The 22709-nt window shown below is 39.7% G+C and overlaps 1 protein-coding gene across 8 annotated transcripts in view; it reads left to right on the top strand.

The window, feature by feature from the left end:
* Positions 1-22709, top strand: part of LOC132831506 (activating transcription factor 7-interacting protein 1-like) — a 184062-nt gene that overhangs the window by 16283 nt on the left and 145070 nt on the right. The window contains exon 1 of one of the 8 annotated variants that reach the window (XM_060849696.1): positions 401-420. The exons of 6 other annotated variants lie outside the window; for them this stretch is intronic. The gene's annotated coding sequence lies outside the window, so the exon portion shown is untranslated. Of the gene's footprint in view, positions 1-400; positions 421-6617; positions 6636-22709 lie in introns of those variants that run through there. One more of the 8 variants, XM_060849695.1, reaches the window with a different exon arrangement.

The following is a 22709-nucleotide window of genomic DNA, read 5'->3' as shown; positions in this document are numbered from 1 at the left end:
GCTTGGGTGTTTGATTTTTGAAGTGACTTTTAAATTGCTTAATGTGACTTACAACTCCTTTTGGACATGAGTCACATGGGCATAAAATCAAATAATGTTTTGGGGCTTAATCTAGGGTGCACATCTTTCATTCTGGCAATTTCCTCCTGTGTGTTCTTGAAGTAGGGTTTCTTTTGTGTTTTCCTTCCCTTCCCCCTCCTTCTGGTGCCTGCTGGTTTCAACAGCCGCCTGGCTTGCTCTGGCAGCCTGGAATCTCTGGCCTGGATTCCTAGGAAGCAGCAAACAAACTTGTACTATTGAATCCTGCTCGCTAATTGCCTAGCATGACTGACAGACAGTTGACGTCGGTGAGGGGCCGCCTCCAGACACATCTGCTATACTGTAGTTGCATATCCAACAATCAGAGCTTGCTGTCTGCTGGTAAGTCCTGTTGTTAATGTGGTTGTGAGCTTGCAGTTATCTGACTGTAGCAGGCAAAGAATATTTTACACACACCACACCCCCACCCACCAACCAGCTAAAATTACTCTCAGACTGGCACTGCAGGGCAGGAAGGCATGTTCTAACTGTTCTCTACAGAGAGGAAATTGTTTTGTTTGAGGTGGGATGAAGCTGTAGTAACCTTAATTACCCGTGCCTCTGCAACCTCAAAATGGCTGACAGTTGTTGTGGCTGTTCCACTCCTGTTAAAATGTCTCCAGCAAGTTCCTATGGTTTATTTGTGGAAGTACAAATATTACATAGCAACTTTTTTTTTGCCAGGTAAGCAGAATTAAACACTTATTGACATATCAGAAATTCTGTTGGTGTTTTCGGTGTTTCACATTTTTCCTTCTCCAGCTCTCCAACTCCCCACCTCCTCCAACTCTTAATTGAGCAATTTTTTTTTTGTTTTCGCTAATCTTGGGTGCAAACAACTTCTAAAATATAATCTACTGGTTTATGTTTTACTTAGTGTCATTTTAAATTAGAAATGCTACATTTCTTGGAAAACAACTGTTTTATGTTTAGTGCACTGGAACCTGTATAAAATGGTCACCCTATCAGAAGGAGCAAAAATGGCTGCTAAATGGAGATTCAGGACCTACTTAAGCAAACTCGTAGTATTCAGGACTGTTTAATGTCGATCGAAGAACGCTTAATATGGTTGAACGTTAATGTGATGTTCGTAAGACTTAACCTATTTTCAACTCGAGGGATGTGCGCATTTTATTACTTCTCCTTGGTAAGTAACAATTATGACCATTTTCAGAAGTGTTTATCATCTTGGTTCGTAGGGAGAGAGGAATAACAGAATTGGTGTAGTTTCAGTTTGTAACATAACACAAAAGAATATGGAATGGTGGGAGTACAGGAGAGGGATGGGTTATTCAGTAGATACAATTAATTTAATTTGAAAGCGAAGGAATTCTCTACATTCTGGAAATATTAAGTAAAGCAGTCCCAGAACAGTATTGTAGAATCTACAATTATAAATGCAAGAATATGATAGACCGGCCTGCATATGTAATAGCTTATCTTTATCTCTCCTAAAATGTTAAATCTTGCAACCATGCATTGTGAGGGAGGGGTGGGGAGATGGGTGGTGGCGCTAATTATTGTAGTTTTACGTCAGATATTTTCAGTTTGTTTAAACTTTTTTTGTTTTGAGACCTTCTGGCAAAGCAGTATTATTAATATTTAAACCAGTGTTCTAAGTAATGTTTTTGGGTTAGTATTTTTGAAATTTCTTTGACCAAACACACTCTCTCTTCCTTTTTGCATAATGTTTAACCTAGTACCAGGATCATCTTCACAGTCTTCAGTACTGCAGCTTCTCTCAAGGTTCCAGGATCTTCTCATTTAAGTCTTTCTATACGTATTTATTTTGACATGCATTTCATCTGTCACTTAATTTTGAAACAATAATGCCTATTTGAATTCAATTAGAACAAAGTTCTTTCTTTCCTGCTTTTTCCTTTTTTTTACATTTTTAAAGGTGGCTGTTTTCGACTGGCTGCATTTGCTACACTTTGACATTCTGGTTTGAAATTTCACAGAATTTTAACATCCTCTTTTGAAACCAATATTTTTCTAGCACAGCCAAATGCAATTTTAAAAATAAAATGTACTAGATGCTGTTGATTTTATTTTCCTTTTTTATTCATGTTCGTTCGTTCGTTCATTCATTAATCATTGCCTTGTCTACCCCCAACAAAATATTTCCACACTGATATGAACCACCCAGCTACATTTCAGAACATTCTAGATTAATTGTAATTGAAATTGGCATTGAGGATTTTTTTTGGGGGGGCGCTAGCACTTGGATCTTACTTGTAACCTTGGAAAAATTACTTTGAGCATGTGACTGTTCATCTAAGTGGTAACATAACTTTATTTATCTATTTTGCCTTTCTAACCTTCCATTTTACAATGCCTTATTGAAGCTTGAGTTGCTAAATCTGTGAGCACACAAGTGATGCAGCAAGCACTGTAATCAAGAGCTCCATGAATGGAGTTAGTTTTGTTTTGAGCTATTCACTAGAGTATTCTTTTTGTTGGAAACGTCTATTTTTATTACAAGTTTAATAGCTGTCCCAAAACATCAAGTGACCATGTATGTCTGTAATGCAACATGAAATGTTAGCATGTTAATGCCAACAGTGGGCAGGCCTGTCAGCCCAGTGTTTTGTTATTTAACAGGTGACCGTGTAATTGTTAGACAATCATGGTGATTTAAAGTATTCATCAAGATAACAATAGGCCAAAGTAATTAAATGGATGGAAAGTTCTTTCTCAACATAAAGCTTTTTTGTTTGAGATTTCTGGAAAAATATTTGCTTTCTGTACCACTAACCAGTCTGTAGTTTTTTTTGGCCTGTTTTGGTCTATGATTAAAATGCTATTGTCTCACATCAAAAATGTTTGACTTTGTTACCCACTGCTTTTAAGTAAATGTATTCTTTGACTCTAGGGGAAAAATAAGAATGTAAAATAAAAACTTTTGAGAATATTACCATGCTTTTGTAATAGTTTAAAAGTTGGTGATTTAAGAAATATTTTGATCAGACATTGACTTGAGGCAATTACGTTTTTTGACTTGTGTATTGATATGTAAATTTTTAAAATCCGTAATGAGAAATATATTTTAAATTGAATGTGTACAACATAAACACTACATTATTTAACTTTTTTAGTAACGCAACAAAGTCCTACATTTAGTTGTACAGTCATTAAAGTCTACCTTTTGCTGTACACGACAGAGAGCTAATAAACCATGCAACTGTTGTGGCAGATGTATTTATAGTCAACTCTTATTGTTGTGATCCAATGATATCTAGAAAAAATGAAGCTTTTATTGACAAATGGAATCCAAGTACCTCAGTTGACTGAAGTGTTTTTGATGTCCATAAGAGGTTTCGAGATGGTGACATAGTGGTAACTATATTGGACTAGTCATTCAGAATCTAGGCTAATCCTCTGAGACATTGGTTCAAGTCACTTTGTCAACAGGAGAAAATAAATTCCATTAAAAAGTCTTCATAATGGTTGTCTCAAAACAATTCTTGACTGTCATAATAACCCACCTGGTTCATTAGTGCCCATTAGAGAAACACTGAACCTGTGACTCTGAATTGTTCTCTGAAATGACCTAGCAAGCTATTCAGATCAAGACCAATAGGGATGGGCAACAGCGTTCTCCTTGCCAGTGGTAAGAAGCCAAAATTTAAATGCAAACAACTTTCTTCATTTGAAATGAGTGGTATAGCGTAGATCATGTTATGACTTTGGATTTTATACACTAGACAGTCGTTTCATGCAAGTGTGTGCTTCCACACATGATGCTGAAATTGTGTATTTCCATCTGCCTTTGACAATTTATGCATCGGAAGATTAACAATTTGGCTTCCTCATGGTCACTGACTCGCTAAATCAGAGGATTTTAACAGACTCACTATAATGGCCTGGCACAGGTCGTTTGAACTGAATTTTAATTTAAATCTCTTTTGATTTTTACTTAATTAAAGCCTTCCATTCTGTACCATTATTTTTCAATTGACTTTCCCAAGCGAATTCAAATACCGTGCCAATCCAGCTTCATATGTTATTTTTTTTAGATTAGATTAGATTACTTACAGTATGGAAACAGGCCCTTCGGCCCAACAAGTCCACACCGACCCGCCGAAGCGCAACCCACCCATACCCCTACATTTACCCCTTACGTAACACTATGGGCAATTTAGCATGGCCAATTCACCTGACCCGCACATCTTTGTGACTGTGGGAGGAAACCGGAGCACCCGGAGGAAACCCACGCAGACACGGGGAGAATGTGCAAACTCCACACAGTCAGTCGCCTGAGGCGGGAATTGAACCCAGGTCCCTGGCGCTGTGAGGCAGCAGTGCTAACCACTGTGCCACCGTGCCGATATGTCTTGAAGTTTGTCCCTTAATAGAAATCCCTCACTTGTCTCAGATAGCATGTCCACAATAATTGGAATATGCTACCAAAGAAATATAGGTTAGATAAAGTATATTTTGCATTTTTAAAAATTAATTTGTGCAGTTGCCACGTAACAAAATACAGTTCAGTGTAGAAAAATAAATGGAGTATTCCCCTATTCTCTGTTTGTGACACAAGTAATTTGCAGATTAGCCATTTGTGACCCAGCTGCAGATGTGATAGAAACAGAATTTCATCACATGGTGAAATCTTCAATAATATGCTCCATTTAGTGATTAGTAAAAGGTAAGTTGGAAAAATGGAAAACGCACATGTGAAAAGATAATTCAGATGGAATTCTGATCCAGGTGCCAAACACATTAAAGCTATCAGTAAACTTGTATTTTTGTGCTTCTGTCATATCCTGCCTTTTTAAAATTAGCATTTTCAGGAAAGGAAATAATATTTTTCTTCTGGCAAATAATTAATTGTTAACACATGCAAAATGATAGCATAGTTGACCAGTTCCTGTTAAGTCTTTGAACAATTCAGATTTCCAATGTCCTTTGTGAACCTTGCACATTTTAAGAGCTTGACTAGTTTGAATGCTTTTTTTTTACCCAGAAACCGAGGCATAATTTATTTCCTCCATGCTATGGGGTTTCCATTTTATGTCCTGAGAAACTAACTTTATCTATTAGCTAAATATGAAGCCTGCTTTTGCATTAGGAATTAAGCAAATATTTTGAATATATTGTTAATTATCTTGGCTGAAAAAGCTTATGTAGTGAAGCAGTGCTTACTCGTGGGGTGCAGAGGGGAGTGAGGGGTGGAATGCAACTGACTGAAGACTTACATAATTCTTCCACTTTTTTAATCTTTTTTCATGGTGAAGTGATGGGCATGCCTAGCTATTTTGATGTACTGTTTGCAATATTATATAATAAACATTTGTTGCCATTTCACAGATTCAAAGGTTACAATGGGTTTTTTACTTAAATGTGAATTCGTGATTTTAAGATTGTGTAAATTTCTTGCTTTATTAACATCTGTATTCAGTCTAGTTGTTTGAAATAACACATTTGACAGTTTTACTTGAGTGATACACTTTTGAGGAATCGAGGAAATTGTGTTTATGCTTTTTGACAATCTATCTGATATGAAGGTACCTTTTTATGGTGAAGGATTAAACATTGCTCTTTCCATTGGAAGTCCATTCTATGTTAGAACTGTGAACTACAGGGAGCTCCAAAACCTGATCTTGACATGCAATGCAAGAGCAATGTACAAAGCAAGCTTGATTATCCAAAGGATATGGGTGGGGAGTATTTCGTTCGGATAATTGAATGCTGTATAACCTAGTTTAGCCGAGCATCGGGACCTTGCGATCTTGCTAGGTAAGCTGACATTTGGCTATTCGAATGCCAGATAATCGAGGTTCCTAGGGCTAACAGTGATGACATGGACGATATAGGGCTTGAATTAGCTCTGGAAAGGTATTGATTCCACTGTCATATGTTATCCTCTTTTATGTAATTTCAGTAAAGATAGTTAACCAGTAATTAGGAACAGGATCCTTAACTTTGCACTCTGAAAAATGCCCCTAGGTCTGAGATTTTGCAAATTGGTGCAGTTTTCCTGTGAATGAGAAATGGTCTTAAGGTCAACTTTAAGTGGGCACTATCCTGAACAATGTCAGGCAGTCTACCATTGAACATAAATTATTTTCTTTTAAGTGCTTTGAGAAACTGCCCCACCAATAAACGAACCCTCATCTTGACCACAAAGCGGTGTACTTTTAACTTGCTGTTCCACCTTTTCTCAGCACACCCACCTCGCCTGCAAGATTTATTTCAATAATAGGAAACATCAAGTTTGCCATTACGATTAAAATATTCCTATCACTGCTTAAAAAAAAGGTGTGATTCTTAATCTAGCAAGCACAACACCATTGGAGCTTGATTTAATAGTTATTGTATTTGTTCTTTGAGTCTGCGTTCAGAAACCATATCCCATGGCTTTCAAATTTCAAACATAGTCTCTTTTATACATGGTGTGAGGGAGCTTTTTTTTTATATTTGCAGTATGATGCCAAAAAATTGGTGTCATTGTGAAAATCAATGTTGTTAATCCATACCCTGTGGATTTCCCTCCTTGCTGTCAGGTAGTAAAAATCTGATGTCAAGGAAATCTTCAGAAGTCCAGCAATTGGGTAAGTAACCAGTCATTTATATTACAGATATCAGAACCAGTGATTTACTTTACACTTTTTTCATTGTTATTTTCAGGTAGTGAATTACCTGGTATTTGGATTACAACAGAATTAAATATCAAACTTGTGGAATTTTTATAGCAAATAAGAGCTAAAATTCTCTAAATAGAAAATTTATTTTCAGGGCCAGTGATGGTGTTCAGTTGAAAATTATTGAATTAGGCTGTTTAATATGCAGTCACCATTTCAAGATTTTTTGAAACAAAACTGCTAATTTAGGCATCCACACTGTCAATTCAGTGCTTGGGGATTTTTTTTTCTCTGGAGAAACCTCCAATAATACAATCTCAGGACAGGGAAAGAGCGAGGAGCGTAGAATCATCATCAGTTTTGAACTTCTGTTACTTCTGTCTGATCTCCTGAAATTGCTGCCCATTTCCATGAAATAAGCCCTGCGGTATTCTTTTCATAATTGTCAATGACAGTTAATATTTTATGCCGAACAAAATATTTAAGCAGTTCTAAAATGAAGTCTGCACTAGCAGGAGTATGTTTCACCATTGACTGACTTAAGCTTTGGAAAGTGCTTTTCAACAGAAATTGAGCAAAAGCTATTTAGAATATTTTTCTTTTGACTTTTCTCTCTCCATTAGTTTCCAATTACTGCATCTGATTATCCTTGTGTTTTAATATAAAAAGAACTCTACTTCCTACAAAGTTGGAAGGAAATTTTTAGATCCTACTGAAAGCACTTGATCAAGGTTGGCCTCTGCCTCATCAGTATACCTTAACCTTTAGGGAAGGGATGGTTTGTGTGCAGTTTAGTCTCCCCAGGATTGTTACATCTTTGTTACTCGAAAGATGTGTTTTGAGACATTTTTCAAACATTTCCTCATGTTGCCTGTTTTTATCGTTTTTAAGCAATTTCTTGCAATCTCAGCCATTTAAAATTTAAAGATTTTAAACTTTTTATTTAATTTGCTTTTTAACATTTTTAATGTTGTAATCAAATGAAATGCTACAGTAATCTCGTGTTGCATTGTACCCCCTCTCCCTCCCTGTAAGACCCCTATGTTAAAACGGTAGTTTGTATTAAACAGGGACAGAATCAGCTCAATTTGCTCTGTAAAATGCTGTGAATACTTGAGTTTAGAACCATAACAAATTTTCTTGATTTCAAAATGCTGTACTTGAAATTGAAATGTTCTATGGTACATTACTTATGCATAAATATTTGGTCCAGTTGCAGCTGAGTTAAATCATGGTTTCCCAAAATGGGCTCGCCACTCGCTGAAATATTGGGGTTGTGAAACCTGAGGCAGTAGCTGTATTGCTAAGATCTATAAGTTTAAACCAGCTGTTCTCCTGCTCTAAAGGCCCTTGCTCTTTTTTTTTCTCTAAGGGAATGCAATGGCTTTTGATCTCAGTTGGCCACTGTGCGAATACTTTGGGAAGCAGTGATTAAATAATAAAGTACAGAGAATCTTTTTAAGGTGGCTGTATTGGAAATTCAGGTGGTAAATTCTGAGTCCAGAGACCCAAAATCATCTCCAGTCTAATTTCCAGTGTCTTTATACTGTAAATTAGTGTCATAATTATCTTTCATATTACCCTTTTCCCAGTGCTGCTTTCCCTCCCTTATGGTACAGTATTAGTCATGACCTCTTGTTTTGTGATTCAAAGCAAATTTTTTGCCAGTATGATGCTTTGCAGACATGTGCAGTGCTTTGGTTTCAGAACCCAGTGAACAGTGCTGCCTGGGAGTGGGTAAAATTTCTCCTGCAAATGTCCTATACAACCAAAGCAAAGCATTTGCTACTTAGATTCCATTCCACTTGCAATAGATGACAACATTACATTTGTCTTCCTAATCCCTTGTGATACATACAAGCTAAATTTGTATACCTGGACATTTAGCTGCCTCTGTTTCACAGAATTCTGCTGTGCCTGCCTCTTGATATGCTGCATTTCTAGTCTTCCTGTGTGGACAAGTTCCCATATCTATTTTGTGCCAAGTTTTTATTTGTGTCTAACTCAACCTATCTGTTTTTTGCAGATTCTCTAATCCTCTTCACAATTTTATTTTCTTGGTATTAATGGCAAATTTACCTCATTGGTTCTCCTTCATCTAATCACTGTGCAGATTGTAAATAATTGAGACCCAAGCACCAGTCTCTGTGGCACTCCACTCTTGCACCTTGCCCATGGAGAATTCAGTTTATACCTGCGTTCCACTTCCTGCTAGCTAACCAATCAACTATCTGTGCTAACAACACCCCCCAACGCTTGAGTGCTTATTTTGTGTGGTAACCTTGTCAGCATTTGATACGTTGCAACATGTGACATCTTCACATTTCCATTTATCCATTTTATTTGTTTGTTACTTTCTCCAGAGAACGCTAATAACTCATACAGCATTACATTGAGATTTTCTTAGTGCCCTACTATTGCTTCACTAGTAGATTGCAGAATTTTAATGCTAGTTAGCTTAACATTCTGGTGTCTCATTGTAATCACTTAGCTATTGGGAAGCTGGTAAGGAAATTTAATTATACAAAATTTCCTACTACAGAATTTACTTAACACTTGTTATGTTGTCAAGCTTGCTATTTAATCTGGACCTAGAAAAAAAAACTTGGATTCCAAACCAAACATTGATTTATTTTTAAATTAAAAAAACTCCTGTCATTTAAACTGGAAGCTGCACATATAGATGCATTGCTGGTGTTTCCAGTTTGTTTCCCGTTCAGTGTGTCTGTTATTCAGTTCTGGCATTTTGCCAGGCTTTGCCTGTTTAGATTAGAATTATTAGCCTGGTTACCAAGCAACTGTCAGCTGTCTCCCAGAAACCAAGGGAACTGATGCCTGGGGCAGAAGTGCAGCTGGGCTGGGTGTGAGAGAGAGAGCAACTGGAGTTGCAAAGCATGCTGTGGAATTGAGCAAAATCTGGGTGCACAGCCAATTTTAAGGGCTGATTTAAGCACCTCTTATTTTGTCCTGCTTTGTTCTCTAGGATTAAGATTTGACTAATTTTAGCATAATAAGGAAGAGTATGCAGAGTGTACAACTATACAGATGTGTGCAGTTTTTCCTCGCAAAAATGATTGTAATAGCACTGTCACTTTATACAATAAGCCATGGTGAGACATTTAGTTACCTAATTTAAGGAGATATGTATTTCACTTCAAATTTCTTTCCCAAGTAAAGAAATAAATAAATCAGATGTATGTCAACTGCTTTTTAACAAAGCTCTTAAATGTTAGCCATATCAGGGGAGCTAGGATTATTTTGTCTGCCTTTTAAAGCCAATGTATGAAAGCTCTTTGGTAGGCAGAAATTGAAGCCAAATACATCATTTCTGCAAAATTTCACAAAGTGTAAATAGTCTAAAGAATGCACCATGTGCACCAAATTTCAACTGAAAAACAGAATTTTGAATGTAATTTAGTGCCCTGAACTACTTGCAACTTTTTATTCTAAACCAATAATTAATGGTGACTAAAGGTAAGATTTATCAAAAATTCTGTGTTATTGTTAATACTAGTGCAGCAGTATGTGCTCAGTTCTCAGGACCTTGTTTACCATTAGAATCAATCTATCAATGATTTATGACAAAGTTAACTGGTAATGATTCCTGTAAATCCTCTCATGTACTGAATACCAAATTTTAGAAAGCTAACTTTCTTTTGAGAATGAATGTATGCTTTTTAGTGTACCAGTGATTGGCTAGATTTTTTAAAGTGGGTGTTCGCCAATCTTCTAACAAGTCACTCGGATATGATGAAGCTAATCTCCATGCACTGGGTAACCATTGAGTATCTAGCCTTTCTACTTATAAACTCTTGTTGTTCTCACGACAGTAGATAGATAAATGAGTTATGGTCCTTGAATAAGTTTACATGAGCCACTGACTGAGAATTTCAAGCTATAACAGATGACCGTGACCAAAATTGAGTCTGCTGTTAGAAAAGTAATGTGTACTAAAAATTGGCTCTGAGAATAAAACCTGATTTTACCAACAGTTCCATTGCTAGGTTCCCAATTGATCATTCACTGTCACCATATCTCTGGTTGCTTTTCTATTCCAGTTTTGCTATAGTTGTTTGAATAAACAGAGGTCTGCAGATGCTGGAGATCTTGCTAGCAAGGTCAGCATTTGTTGCCCTGCCCTATTTTGCTCTTAAACTAAGAGTGGCATTGACTCTTGCAAATGACTCCATGACATTGCTATGAATCTGGAGTCACTAAGTTAGACCAGGTAAGGGCAAGAGATTTCCTTCCCCAGAAGGGGCATTAGCAAACTAAATGGTTTGTTCAAACAACTCTCAATGGTCACCATTAGACTATATTTGCCCAATTCCAATTTGACCATCTAAATTGAACTAGTGTTTAAAGAACACTAGCTTGGGGCTCTGGATTACCAATCTAGTGACAACTCTCTATGCTGCCACCACCACTCCCATTATTTTGAATTCCTTTGGTTATTGTTCCTCCATTCTCTTCTTCCTTCATACCACTGACCATCTCTGTATGATTTTAAATCCTGCCCACTCTGATTTCAGTTACTTTAATCAAGCTCTTCAAGATTAGTTCAGCTTATAGTTCAGCTCAGGAAAGCAGTAGTTTTAGATTCAGTCTTAATTAAAAATGTCTTCCTCTTCCAATATAAGATGTGTAATTCTCTCATTTCCTATTTACCTCCATGGTAAGTACATTAATAGTTAGTTATTTTTTACAAATGTCATTTTGATATGGCACTTCCTACCTGCAAGCAGCATTAACGTGGGGACGGAGCAGAGGCAGACAAAAGTGAAGCACTGGATTGGAGCACAGAGTTTCCTGCCTAGGAAGCTGAGAAAAGGCTGTCTGAAGCAACCTTTTTTCCTATCTAGGAGCATAAGCTTTTAGAAGTTGACCGTGGGAATTGGCAACCTTCTACCTCCTGAGTGGGACAGATAGTTGGGAGTGGAGATCACAGTACAAGAGTAGAGGGGGTTCTAACAAAACTGATTTTTAAAGCCATTGTCACAAAAGGAAACTAGCAAGTTGATTAGCCAGTCAGTTCTTGGTGTAAGGGACAATATTCTCAATAGCTGGCTTAGAGTTTAAGGTGGATCTATAAAAAGAGCTAATGCTTTCAAATAAAATAAACAAAAGATAAAATATGCCTAAAATCTATCTGTAATTGCTAAAAGTATACCTTCTGGTGATATCATTTTAATTGCAGTTAGCATGCTACTTTATATAGAGTTTAAGAAAGCAACTAAATCAAGTAAATAGAATGGGTAACAATAGCAAGACAAGTGTTTGTTTGCAGTTGTGAAATGTGGGAGCTTTTGAATGCCAGGGCAATCTAGGACATGTGGTCTGCTGAAAGTGTTACCAGCCAGAATTCCAGATGAGGATTATTGATTTTTGAGGTTAAACTGCAGACACTGCACAACCTAAGGGAGGGAAGAGATATATCTTGACGTATGATCTGGTAAACAGTTGCACCTTTTTTTTTTAAGAACCAAGTCATTTGTTTTCATTAGCAGTGAGGAGCAGGAGATGTGACTGTGAGTGAGGCAACATAGACAGTAGTGGAGGAGCCTCAGACTTTGCAAATGCTCTCGATCTGGTAGACTAAAGTGGAATTTGCAAGGTGGGTGATCAAATTGGCCATGGCACCATGTTGCATCATGCCATTGGAGTAAAAAAATGAATGTAGTGGTAGCTGACAATTTAGTAAAGGAGGTTGACACTATTCGAGATGCTATGCATCTGTTCCAGTTCTGAGCAAAAGAATCGCATGGGGAGGGTCCAGTTATCACAGTCCATTTAGGTACAACCAGTATAGGAAGAAATCTAAATAGTCAGTACGAGGCGCTCGATCCTACATTTTTAAGTTAAATCTCAAAGGTGGTAATCTCTGAATCATTACCTGAGCCATGTACATGTTGGTATAGGGCAAATAAGATTAGAGAGATGAATGTGTAGCTCAAAGACTGGGAGAAATGAGTTCTCTTTGAGGTATTGGTTGGGAAAAGTGAAGGCTGTACCAGTGATTTAATTTATACAGGAACTATGCTAAGACTGGTGTTTTTAACGAGACGTAGCTAGGGAAGCAAAAGGCTTTCAAATTAAATAGTGAGAACAAGGAAATCAAACTTGTGAAAGTGTGGAAAATCAAATTTGAGTCAAAGCAAGATATGGTAGAAATATGAGAAATAATAAACAAGACCGAAAGGGACAAAGTACACATTTAGGTAGACTAACAGATAAGATTAAACAATACAAAATTAATAAAAGGACAAAACCTGAGGGCATGTATGAATACTTAACATTCAAAACACAACAGATGAATACTTCATATTCATTATCTCCATTTAGCCACATATCACTACAGATACATGGCTGTAGGATGAAATAATAATAAACTTTTATATCTGAATATTGAGGGTAGGTGAAGGTTAAACAAGTCAGAAAGCTAAGGAAAGGTGAAAGAATGGTTCTGTTGATTTTTGAAGATATTTGCACAAAACAGATGGATGACGAAGTTCAAGAAACTAGAATGTTGAAGCAGTTTGGGTAGAAGTGAAGAATGATAAAGAACAGAAGTCATTTGTGGGGTTACAGGTCACTGAATAATAACCACTTAGAACGGGAGTTTGTCTGAAAAATCTAGCAATTGTCAGGGATTTTCTACCTTAGCCTGGAAAAATCATGGGCAATAGTATCCTTAATGAGGATTTCACAAAATTTTGGGATATTTTCTTGAAACTGTGTGCTTTTGTTTCTTGGTTTGACTATTTGCTCATGAGAGAATTAATTGTTCAACAGCAGGTATAAATAGGTCATTTTCTAGCTGACCAGATATTACAAGTAGTTTGCCATGATGCTCCATGCTTGAAGCAATACTCTTTTGAAGAATTTCTATCAGCGATATGGATGTGAAGGGACTGAAGGTTTGGTTGCCAAATATGATGAGACAATGATAGGACAGTAAGTTGTAAAGAGGACATAAGGGGTCTACAAAGACATTTGTTAAGCAAGTAGGTGAAGATCTAGGAAAATGAGCAATAATACAGCACAATTGCCCATTTTTAACAGGTAGAATAAAATATGGCTCCTCTCAATGGTGAGGTTGCAGAGGATTCGGGGATCCCAAATTGAATGGCAGAAATGTTAGTCAGGCACAGCAGGTAATCGGGAAAGCAAATAGAATATTATTGATTGATTTTTGATTGATTGCATTGCAAAGCAAAAGTACGGAGTTGAGATCACATCTGGAGCACTACGTGTAGTGTTTGTCTCTTTTTGAGGAAAGATGTAAATATGTGTTTTAATTGTCGGTCTCTGCTGAGACATCAGGCAATGGAACTTGATGCATGTATAAATTACTTTTTGAGTATCTATTTGCCTTAAGATACATGCCCAAGTTGATTTAAAATTTTGGAAACATTTCATATCAAAAGTGTGCTGTACTATAAAGAGAGGAGTGGTGTTTAGGCCTCAGTTCTGGGAGCTGAGAGCAGGAGATGCCTCCTCTGGAAATAGAGGAGCATCCCAGGAAAGCTCAATGCTGCAGTAATGAGCACGTTTTCTTCCTTTTTTTAAAAAAAAGGAAGCCTGTACAACTGTGGTAATTACAAGGGAATTTTCTGTTGGGAAAAGTCATTGCCAATGTCGTCTCCCTGTGGCTGAGGAACTTCCTGGAATTGCAGTGCAGCTTCCAGCCATGGAGGGGCACAACTGCAGAAGAAATACAGAGAAAACCTGCAACTGTATATGGCCTTACAAAGGCATTTGACACTGTCAACTGGGAAGCATTTTGGAATGTCCTTCTCCACTTTTTTGGTTGCACTATGAAGTTTATCCTTCACTTGCACTTATCCTATGCACTATCCTTCACTTGCTCCACGATGGCAGAAGTCATGCTCATGAATAACCCACTTTATGTTTACACTATTGCCCAGCAGGGCTGCATCATCGCCCCCAACACTGTTCTCGCTTTACCTCACTGGAGTGGAGCTAACCTACAGAATCGGCCTTTACGCCAACCAGTGGCATTGAACTGCAGTATGCAGATGATGCTTGCATACATGCAAACTCTGAGGACAAATCCAAACCGTTGTCGGCACATTTACGGAGGGATACGTGAGCGTAGGCCTCCCCCTGAACACCAGCAAGTCTAAGGTCCTCCACCAACCAGCGTTGTGCAGCAAACCCCTGATCAAAGTGCACGGAGACGTCTTTGAGAACCTAGAACACTCCCAAGTTTTTGGAAGTGGCCAGTTGACCAAAGCAGTTATTGAAGAGGTCCAGCACCACCTCCAGTATGTCAGTACAGTCAGCTAAGGAAAATGTTGCTCAGGGACACCAAGCTCATAGTAAAGTGTTTTATGGTGGTTCCCACCTTCCTAATATGACCGTGAACTGTCTACAGTAGACACACTTGAAGGTGTTGGAGCAGTACCACCAGTGCTACCTGCATAAGATCCTGTGAATCTGCTAGGGAGAAGTGCCCCAAAACTATCTTGATTAGGCCTACATCCCCTGGCATGAGGTACTGACCACCATTGATTGGCAGCGATAGGCTGGCCACATTGCCCTATGAACAACAAATGACTCAAGTAGGTGCTCTACATCCTGCACAGGAATGGCAGATGAGCCTGCGGTAGGCTGGAAATGCTTCCAGGATATTCTCAAGGCCTCACTGTCAAAGTGCAGCATTCCCACGAACACCTGGAGATCACTTGCCAAAGACTATCCAAAATGGCGGAGGAGCATCCAGTGTGGTGTCGAATGTAGACTTACCATTGGGTTGGGGAAGAAGCTAAAGTTAACAAACAGCATAAAGTGTGCTGCCACACTAATGCCTGTCTGCCCACCCTTTCCCATGACCAACACCAGCTTCAAGTGTGACAGAGCCTGTGGGTGCCACTTTAGACTCTACAGCCATTCATCTGCGAGGGGCCGCTGATGAATTCAATGAAGTTTGACATGAAGTACCCTCCAAAATAAAATTCAGTTTATAACACATTCAGAGTTGGTAAAGGGAAGAGGAAGATGTTTACAAGTCATCTTCACGACTCCTGCCAAAGCAGGGAGTTTAGCAGGTGGGTGGAGCAGTATTGGTGCTGGGTGGTAGTTAGTGCCAACCTCTGCAGTCTAAAGCATCTGACCAGAATAAGAAAAAGGTTCTAGTGATTGATGTAGGTAGTTCTTCCATATCACTAAAGTTGCATTCTTGTGCAACTCCATCTTACAGAAAGGTTGTGCTTTAGAAACAGCACTTAAACTGTTGGCAACGTAATCTCATTACAGCCAACACGTTTGAAAAGTTCACTGTTTAGAAACTGTCACCGATTTGCGTTTGTCAATTGTTTGATTTTGCGTTTTAATGAAACGAGTGATCGCGGAATGGTATGTAATAGTAGTTTAAGTGTCAAACTAGCTTATCACTAATCTTGGCAAATATTAAATTTTTTGAAGTTCTAAATAGAGGTCAGTGTAACAGAAAAGTTGTTAGCTTTAATCTCTTCCTTTAAATTATTTACTAGAATGTAAAAATGTATGCTGAACCATTCATACTGTATAAATATGCTTCATTTGGACATGTGACTTTGAGCTTATTAAAAGTGCTCTACTGTTTCTACTTTGTTTAATTAGCTCTTACTCTACTGTACAGCCTACCCAGTCCTACATTGTAGCATCATTAAAAATCCATGTTATGCAACAGACACAAAATCTGTTAACCACAGGAGGCCAGTAACCTTCTCCAAGTAGACAAATACGTCAGTAACATTAGTGTTTAATAGACATCCTGGTGAACATTACATAAAATGTAATCAGTGGATGTTACTTAATGACCAGATTTTGTCGTGTACAGAGTACTCCATGCAAGTATCCCCATCAAGAACATGCTGCTCACTCCTAACAGCAGTTGAGCCTTCTATTTGTACACTCAAAATTAGATTTGTTTGAAAATATTTTTTTAATAGACCTGGAGCATTATACCAAACTTTTTTTCTAATGATTATTAAAAACACCTGTAAAGGGAAGAATAAAATAACAATGTTTCAGGGCAGCTTAATCAAGTTTTTGACACTAGTTATTGAACTATAACTTAAGTTTGTTTTTGCATTGCTGTCCCCATGCACCCGGCCTGCCTTTTTCAACACTTTGTTCCATTCCTTTCCTTTTCTTGAGTTGTTGTAACATTACCCTGCCCAGGTTAACGTAGAGTAGCTGTTATGCTTTAGTTAGGTGTCATTATTTTTTTATTTCAAAAATATACTTTATTCATAAAATATTCATAAAATAATTTGATACACTGTACATTAGGTAATGCCATACATATTTCCACATTTACATACACAGCTCAGAATTTTCATTATTACATACAGATCTGTGCATTTCTCACTAATATATTGAGCTGAGGCGTCAGCAGAGCCCAAATGACTGCATGGGCCCCCTGATCTTTAGACAGGTAGATGTTAAACGGTGGTCTTTCTCCACCGCGCCTTGGCGGCAGCTGCCCCAAGGTTCAGCGGGTCCCTCAACACGTAGTCCTGGACCTTGGAATGTGCCTGTCTGCAACACTCAGTCGGGGTCAACTCCTTCAGCTGGAAGATCAACAGGTTTCTGACCACCCAGAGAGCGTCCTTCACTGAGGTTGATGATCCTCCAGGCGCAGTTGATATTCGTCTCGGTGTGCGTCCCGGGGAACAGGCCGTTGAGCATGAAGTCCCGCGTCACGGCGCTGCTCGGAGCGAACCTCGACAAATACCACTGCATTCCTCTCCAGACTTCCTCTGCATAGGCACGTTGCAGAAGGTGGTGTGTGACAGTCTCTTTCCTTCCCCCCCCCCCCCCCCGCTGCCGCTTCAAAGGCAGCGTGTGGTGCAGCAGAGAGTCCGGGCGTGCATAAATGATCTCACCGGTAGAGCCCTTCTCACCACCAGCCAAGCTATGTCTTAGTGCTTGTTGGAAAGTTCTGGCGATGAGGCATTCTGCCAAATTGCTTTGACAGTCTGCTCAGGGAACCACTCAACAGGATCCGCCCTCTCCTTTTCCCGAAGGGTCTCAAGGACGCTACGTGCTGACCACTTCCTGATGGACTTGTGGTCAAAGGTGTTTTTCTTCAGAAATTTCTCCACGAAGGACAGGTGGTACGGAACGGTCCAACTACTCGGAGCGTTCCGCGGCAGCGAGGCCAGGCCCATCCTTCGCAACACCGGGGTCAGGTAGAACCTCAGCATGTAGTGACACTTGGGGTTTGCGTACTGGGGATCTGCGCACAGCTTGATGCAGCCACACACAAAGGTGGCCATCAGGGCGAGGGTGGCATTGGGAGTGTTTTTTTTCCCCCATTGCACCGGTCTTTGTACATGGTGTCTCTTCGGACCCGGTCCATCTTTGATCTCCACATGAAGTGGAAGGTGGCCCGGGTGACTGCGGCAGCACAGGTTCTGGGGATAGGCCAGACCTGTGCCACATACAACAATACTGAGAGTACCTCGCATCTGATGACCAGGTTTTTTCCTGCGATGGAGAGCGACCTTTGCTCCCATCTGCCTAGTTTCTATCTCATCTTCCTGATCTGCTCTTCCCAGGTCTAGGTGCTCGCCCCAGCACCCCCGAACCAAATACCCAGCACCTTCAGGTGGTCAGTCCTGACGGTGAAGGGGATCGAGGATTGGTCGGTCCAGTTCCCGAAGGGCATGGCCTCGCTCTTCCCTCGGTTTACCTTGGCCCCCGAGGCCCATTCGAACTGGTCGCAAATGCAGAGGAATCTGCGCACGGACAGCGGATCCGAGCAGAAAACGGCGACGTCATCCATGTACAGGGAGGCTTTAACCTGTAAGCCTCCGCTGCCAGGAATAGTCACCCCTCTCAGGCTCTCATCCTTCCTGATGGATTCGGCAAATGGCTGTATGCAACACACAAACAAGGCAGGAGAGAGTGGGCAGCCCTGCCTGATTCCAGATCTTACAGAGAAGCTATCTGATTCCCACCCATTGATTGAGACTGCACTGACAATGTTGGTGTAGAGCAGTCTGATTCAATTGCAGATTCCCTCCCAAAAGCCCATTTTGGAGAGGACATCCCTTATATATGTATGCGATATCCTGTCAAAGGCTTTCTCCTGGTCCAGGCTGATGAGGCAGGTTTCCACTCCCCTGTCCTGCACGTAGGCGATCGTATCCCTGAGGAATGCAAGACTCTCCGAGATCTTCCTGCCCGGTACAGCACAGGTTTGGTCGGGGTGGATCACCGCTCCCAGAGCAGACCTGACTTGGTTAGCGATGACCTTTGACCTTAGACAAGATTTTGTAGTCTGTTTAACCGTGAGATCGGTCTCCAATTTCTAATTTCGTCCCTCTCCCCCTTCTGCTTGTAGATGAGGGTGACCGTTATTTAAAACAGATTCCCCATGCGCATACTAAGATTCTTGTTGAAAGTCACTAGCTCTTCTATTGAATACATACATCCTGAAGTGCTTCACACTCAAAGTACTTTTGGTATTTGCTGTTTTAATGTAGGATAACTTGCCAATTTTCCTACATGATTCTACAAATACTGTTAAGCTGAATCAGTGAGCCTCCTCCATGCTGGTGATGCTTAAAAATTGTTGGGAGAAGAGAAAAATTCATCTATTATGGTCACCTAGTAGGATAGATTAGTGTGAACAATTCACCTGAAAGATGACAACATCAATTGCAGCAATTCTTCAACTTCTTCTATACTAAAGTATCTGGCTTGATTATTTGCTCAGGTCTCTTGTGAAGTACAACTTGATCATAACTGAGCAAAGGCTGCTTTCTCTTCTGTTCTCTCTCGTTGATGGTGGCTTCACATTTTGCCAAGATATGAGCGGAGTTAGATTTGAAATAAGAGTTGCTGCTATGTCTTAATTTCTGTGGCTGCTTATGTAAAATGTTCAACCTAAATTGGGGCCATTAGGTATTGGAGCAGGATTAGACCTTTCTGCTTATTTGAGCCTGCTCTGCCATTCGATCATAACTGTTTTTCTAAAGTACACTCTCATGCTTTCTCCCAGTAACCTTTTTTGTTGGACCCATCCTAATCAAGAGCTAACTACCTGTCTCCAATATACTCGGTGACTTTGTCACAGAAGGCTGTGGAGGCAGTAAATTGTACAGATTTGCCATTCACTGGCTGAAGAAATTCCAGCTTGTCTCATTTATGAAGGATAATGCCTTTCACAGGTCCTAGTGGAAACTAAGTTTCAATGTCTTCACCAACTCCCTACTCCCACTTCTTTGAAATTCTTTTAAATTGTAAGTCCAGACGCAGTGTTCTCAACCACTCCTCAGGTGAGAAGCTTTTTATATCCAGGATCATTCTTGTAAACTATTGGATGACCGCCAAACCTAATACATTCTTTCTTGGATATGGGGCCCAAAACTGCTCAATATGCCAGATGTGATCTGACCAAAGTTTTATACAGCATCAGTTAAATGTCCCTACTCTTGTATTCTAGCCCTTGTCGATCCGAACATTGTATTCAGCCTTCCTTATTGCCAAATGAACCTGCATGTAACCTTTATGGGAATTCTGAACCACGATTCCAAGTCCCTGATTTCTAAAACCTTTCCCTGTTGAGAAAATAATCTGTGCCTCTCTTCTTCCTACGAAAATGGGTAACCTTCCACATGTATTCCATGTGCAATTTCTTTGCCCACTCTCCTAGCCTGTACTAGTCCTTCAGCTTCCCTACCACCTCAACTACATTTTCCTCTGCATTTTTTTTTGTCATCTGCAAACTTAGCAACAATGCCTAGCATTCCTTCAATTCAATTTGTTAATGTATAATGTGAATAGTGTTAGTCTCGACACTGATCCCTGTGGAGCTCTTAATCACTGGTCGCTATCTTGAAAAAGACCCTTTTTTTTATTCCCTCGCTCTGCTTTTTGCCAGTCAGCCAGTCCTCTATCTAGGTCAGCAGCTTGTCCCTGACACTGGGCTTTGATCTTGTTTAGCAGCTTCCGTGTAGAGGCTTTGTCAAAGGTGTTGTAGAAATCCAAATACATCACATCCATTGTATCTCCTTTGTTAACCCCTCAACAGATGGCATGATCTCCCTTTTAAACCTATGCTAACTCAGCCCTCTTTTCCAAGTATTCCACAATCTCCTCTAAATTTACATTAATTTTGTTAGCTTTTTTCTGTACTATGGCACTGATTCCAAATAAGCCAAGTAGTCACTAATTCATTCATGTGAGTCTCCACAATGGTTTCAACAGCTGTTGAACTGCAGGAGACAGAGGATGGCATCGTCTAAGCAGAAGTTCACATACAATTGGAAAAGTGTTAGATGATAAACAACAAGCAGAAGAACCGCTGACTGTCTTTTCAACACCTCCCAACTCCAGAGCAAGTAGTAACATCTTTCCCTAATCTATGTAGAGTCAACTTGATCTTTACCATTATTCGGATGGGCAATGTCCCTGGGAAGATTTGGGTAGCTGAGATTACTGCAAAAAAAAAGTTGTTAAGATCACTAATGTGTTATCTGTTTTTACTACTTTATAAATTTGCAAGGGTTGATATCTGACCTCCCCAGGTCTATTGTGCATTATAGATTCTTAATCTTGTTTTGGAAAATTTTTTTGCTTCACTGAGCGGATTTGGAGATGAGGTATACTTTTGAGTGTCTTTAACATGAAAACCGTTACAACAAATCCTCACCACCACCCCACTGGGATAGGGGCACGGACTTGCTGCAGATTTTTAAAAAAAAAACTAATATTGCTACAGTGTAACTCACCTACTCCTTAGAGGACTATGCGATCAAATTGGATGAGTCACGGGAAAAACAAATGATGGCATCTGGGGCTAACTGTGTACGCGGATCTGTACTTAGTGAATTGATGGATACGAGGAGTTGATGTATTCCGTTTCGATCTCCTTTATTGACATGGAGTGCAACTACTGAATCAGAGGCAAACTTTTGAAGGTCTAGTGGAAATGTCACTCATCTGTTCATTCAGATCCCCAGACTAGTGCAGTGGATACATGGGTTCAAATGCTGAAAATGCAGCTGTGATTTTGTTTCAATCTAGCTATAAAATATAATATGGAATTGAAAGCCATTCTCCGAAATGGTGACCATGAAAATATCAATATTTTTGGGTTTTTTTTTAAACTATCTAGTTCCCAGTGTGCTCTTTTATGGGGAAGGAAACCTGCCATCCTTATTTGGTCTGGCGTGCATGTGACTCCAGACCTACCACAATGTAGTTGACTGGCTGAATTTAACTTTTCCCTCGCAATTAAGGATGGGTGCCAGTGAAGCTATCATCCCCTGAAAGGAAAAGTGTCATAATTGGAAATGGATATTCATGCTTCATTCTTTTGGGGAGTTATAACCCTATCTGTTCTTCCTAACTTTACCTTCTACAATTAGTTTCTGATAATTTTTTAAAAAATGGAAAAACTGGGATTCTGTATAAGGTTCACAATTCGCACTCGTACCCCCACCCTGGGCAAGAGAATCAACCTTGAACAGCAGAAATCAGGATTGTCTACTGATAGGTCACCCATCCACCCCTCTCAACACTGCCAACACTCCCTGATGAAGGGCTCTTGCCTGAAATATTGATTCTCCTCCTTGAATGCTGCCTGACCTGCTGTTTTTCTAGCACCACACACTGACTCTAATCTCCAGCATCTGCAGTGTTCATTTTGCCAACACTGCAGAAAGCCAAGCCAAAAGGGAGGTTAAACCTATGACCTTGCAACAGATGCAAAAACTACCAATAAGAAAAGCTGCAATCTGGAGGGAAGGACGTGGGCCTGGAGTTATGAAGCCACCTGCACAGCTGTCAAATGGCTAGAGCTTGAGCAGCAAGGTCTGAGAACGGATTGCTCCCGCAGAGGTGATGCATAAAATATCTTGGTAGGGAGCTACACAGACAGTGCTCGAAGCAAGGTACAGAACCGTGGAGCAGTAAAGGTTAACTGGAAGACCGGGTTTTCAGTAAGGAGCCGTATCACGAGTGTTTAACTGGTATTGTACCATAACGAGACTACCCAGAAAAAGGAATTGACTAAGTAACTCT

This window comes from Hemiscyllium ocellatum, chromosome 33 (genome assembly GCF_020745735.1).
Source record: "Hemiscyllium ocellatum isolate sHemOce1 chromosome 33, sHemOce1.pat.X.cur, whole genome shotgun sequence".
Taxonomy (NCBI): domain Eukaryota; kingdom Metazoa; phylum Chordata; class Chondrichthyes; order Orectolobiformes; family Hemiscylliidae; genus Hemiscyllium; species Hemiscyllium ocellatum.
Note: the sequence above shows the minus strand (reverse complement) of the source record. Positions and strands in the feature narration are given on the sequence as shown.